At 32.5% G+C, this 4056-nt stretch overlaps 1 pseudogene; it reads right to left on the reverse strand.

Moving 5' to 3' along the window:
* The window catches only part of LOC149561665 (DEAD-box ATP-dependent RNA helicase 32-like), a 9573-nt pseudogene extending 6586 nt beyond the window's left edge, over positions 1–2987 (reverse strand).
* Positions 2988–4056: the final 1069 nt, after the last annotated feature.

A 4056-nucleotide genomic window follows, 5' to 3' on the forward strand; every position in this document is an offset into this window, starting at 1 on the left:
TTGAGACCCTTGTTGCCAAACTATAAAATATTTAAGCACATTTGTAAGTTCCAAAGTACAAATAAAAGTTGCAAATGCAATTCCCTAACCTAAACTATATCTATTTTCTATACCTCATAGCCTCTATCTCTCCATCTTCAACTGGTATCTTTTGGGTCAAAAATAGATTATCCCTTTTATCCTCATTTTTGGACACCAATTTATCATAATCCGTAGATGGAATATCAACATCCTTTTTTTTAACTAAAAGAAGGATAAAAATTGTATTGAATACCAAAGAGAATAGAACAACACTAGAAACAAAGAAAACTATAGAGCTTTATCCTGGTCAACAAGTTGATCCATCATCTGAGATAAATCAAGGAGAAGCATCCTATGATCAAAAATGTTCCAATCTAACCCATGCTCAAAGGCCCATTTAGCCAAAAAATCAGCCACACCATTCCACTCATGAGGGATATGCATAAAAGATACAGAATCCAGAGAATTGCATAATTGAGTGATCTATTGAATAACCAAATCCAAATGTCATCCTTATCCCTAACCAACATAGAATGATTTTTTTTTAATTTTTGGGATTCCACTTGCTACCTTTAGTAAGACCTCTTCATTTCCAATTCCCTCTCCCTCTTCAATCTCATTTTCTGGTTCACCCCCCATGTTTTCTAGTTTCTTTCCACCTCTTTTTTAAGAAACAAATTCAAGGAGCAATTGGGAGACCTAAAGAGACAAAGTAGTCCTCTATGGGTAATTCAAAGACATCAAAAAATTCCTTGTCAGAATGCAAATTGATTGACCATAAATATGTCACAAATGCCTGTTGTTCCATATATTTCAGATCTAGATCTTTTGATAGAATTCCTGCTAGTGGACCTGATATAGACCATAGCTTGCTTTCATTTTCTTGTGTGGTCACCCAAAATAGATAAACAACACATTTTTTCAATATGATGTATAACATTAAAAATCTTATGTAGAAATTTGAAAAATGAAGTCTAACCATGAATTATATGGGAAACTACTTTCAACTTTCCACCACAAACAATGCACCTTAATCTCTTTAATTGGTATTTTACCTACTTGGAGCTAGTTCAAAATTTTCAATTCTAAAGGCATCAAGAATGCAACAGAATAACCTCTGGCTGTGAAATGAGCTATATGACCAACATGATGAATATAAGATGGTACATCTTTTGGGAAATCCACCTTAAATTTACAAATAAAAAATGAAAAATTAGTGCGATAGAATGTAGCATACAAGAATAGTTTGTTTTCTCATGTAGGATTGTAATATCATTTGAGAATTTCACTTTAGAACAGATAAATGGTAGAAAGGAATTTATGCCTCTAACTTAAAGTTACATGAACAACCTAATCAATAGATGGAAATTCCAAGCCTCTTGAAGCAATATCAGTTGTAAAAAGAATAGAATGTTGTTCCTCTATATACTTTTAGAGTACCAATCATCCTTGAGTCTATTTCATGCACCTATGAAGGCATTTTATTGGAATACTAGGATGTAACTTCTTAAAAGATTCATAAAAAAACTTAGCCTATACCAAATATCAAATTATTAGAATGGAATCACATTTTTTATTGTTACCTATATTAAGCTCTCATACTCTATCCTAGAAAAACATTTAGGTACCCAAATATCACAAAAGCGGTGTAAGGAGTTATCCAATCCAACCTGCTTGCAACTTGAAAGGAATATCATTATCTTTGAATTGAGATGGCTCTTAATGAAAATCCATAACATATCAAGTTTTTGTGAGAGATGAAAAATTATTGTAGTTTGTTGTAGGCATGCTAAAGTAGCTACTTTAGACTCAACATAGATAGCTATATACTCTAGATCTTTTAAATGAAGCCTTGTCAGATCTTGCATTGATTGTGTCTAGGTTGTAGAGAATAGAAAAGTTTGGTATTTTCTTAGAAGTTGTGATAGGATTTCATTCAATGATTTTGAGAATCCCAAATCCAAAATTTGATCTACCTCATCAAGCACCAACACCTATTATTAACCACAAATAGTATAGTGTATATCAAAATAGGCTCATCATAAAGATAAAGAGATGTTAGGTAAGAGTTTCAAATGATAAAATTTTCTTGTATGACTTTCCTAAAGTTAAGTAATTAGAAAGAAGGTCATGCAATTCCTAAATTCAACAAGTTATCATGTAACTTGTTCATTACATACATACAGTGAGCCTTCACATCTTTGTTGCACAAGTACAGTCCTACCTAGAATTACACATATAATATTTTTAATTTTTTAAAATTAGTCTCCATCACAATGATATAATAACTTGCAAATCAAATATTTTTGTTTATCCTTTATCATTTTCAAAGTTTTCATAAATATTCTAAAAAGAACTTTGAAATTGTAACCTAAAGCTATTAACAGTCAAAGAGGGGAATTTCATCCATGTGCTGAAGCAACCACCCTGGTGTGTAGACCAAGATGTTGAGGTCATTTTCCCTTTCATTTTTCATTTCTATATCTTTTCTCCCACCAATTAAAAGGAATCCACTTATAGCATGGTGCTTTCCCACTTTCCATTGAACCTCAAAGATCTAAAGTGCTAGCTCTCTTGTTGGTGAGATAATAATAGCACCGACACAATCAATAGAAGACTACCTTAATCGATAAAGTTTTTCAATCACTGAAACAAAAGGTGAGCATCATAATTATGAAAAAGAGGGGTTGGGTTCAATCCAAACTAGAGAGGCAAGAAGGAGTTGAGCAAGTTTATATATGTAATATGCCGTACAATTTTATGGAGCCAAGGAGTAGTGCAATGGAGGCCTACCTATAGTTTCCCATAGCCATAAGGGTGGGTGGAGTTGTCAATCAATATATAAGAGATCGTAGAATAAAAATAGTGGGCGACCAAGGCAATGCCTATCTAGGAAACTGTGGAAACTCGAATGCAAAATTGAGTTTGTAGCCAAAGGTAGCTCCAACAAAACTATTACCCGACATGTGAATGAAGCCCCAACAAAACTGCAGTTTTCAACATAAGGTCATTTTTTGTTATAATTTCATAATATGATTTTCAAGTTGGCTAAAATTTTGACCAACTTGGGAAAACTTAAGTTGGTCAAAATTTCAACCAAATCAGGCATATAATTTTTATTTTGAACCAACACGAGAATGAAATAATAATAATTCATAGCTTTGGTCAAAAATTTTGGTAGAAAAACAAGTGCAAATGTACTAGTGACCCTTCAAACAATCACACTTCATTTCTTCTTAGCTCAATTAAGCCTTCTGCTTAGATTCATTAGTCAACAACATCACTAACAACTCCAACTCTCTAGAACTTCTTCACATGTACACAACGCTTATGCACTCTACACTCTCTCTTCATAAAGTTTTCCTTTGTACCTCTTTAAATAGGCAGTTCTAATTTTTTTTCCTTAATCAACATTCTAGATCGTAGGGTTCACAATTTGATCCATCAGATACAATGTACCTAATTATCACTCTATTTACCTCTTCTTTTCTAGAAACTTCTTCGTGAATTCATCTCTTAGATCATTTACCTAATCCTCTCCTAAAATGAAATGATCCAACTCATTGATCCTTATCTTCAACACATTTTTCATATCCCAAGAAATCCACTTAGTTGGCTAGAAATTATGATTCTTTGCAAATAGTTTAAATGTTTATCCTCCTCCAACACTAAGTTCTAACACTCGATCATCACTATGTTACTTGGTCACTATATAACTTCTTTCTTAGAATTAGCACTATCACTCGATTGACATTGATGGTTGGTCAGCACTAAATTTTCTCATTACTCATTGTGGCTTAGTTGACACTAGCATCACTTGGAATATTCATCAAAATTTGTTATTCTTTTACTCAGTTACTTAGTCAAACCTACAAAAGTGATCAATCATTTCTTACACTATCAAGACTTGAACATTACTATCTTCTCCTCTACCAACATGATTTAAAAAATTACTTTGTCTTGTCAAAGTTTAACTAATCAAATGTCCAATTATAGTTTCCTCTTCATAATTTAAATTTTCCTCTAGATGTTTAT

Source organism: Cupressus sempervirens, chromosome 4 (genome assembly GCF_028749045.1).
Source record: "Cupressus sempervirens isolate cs-2001-9-10 chromosome 4, ASM2874904v1, whole genome shotgun sequence".
Lineage (NCBI taxonomy): Eukaryota > Viridiplantae > Streptophyta > Pinopsida > Cupressales > Cupressaceae > Cupressus > Cupressus sempervirens.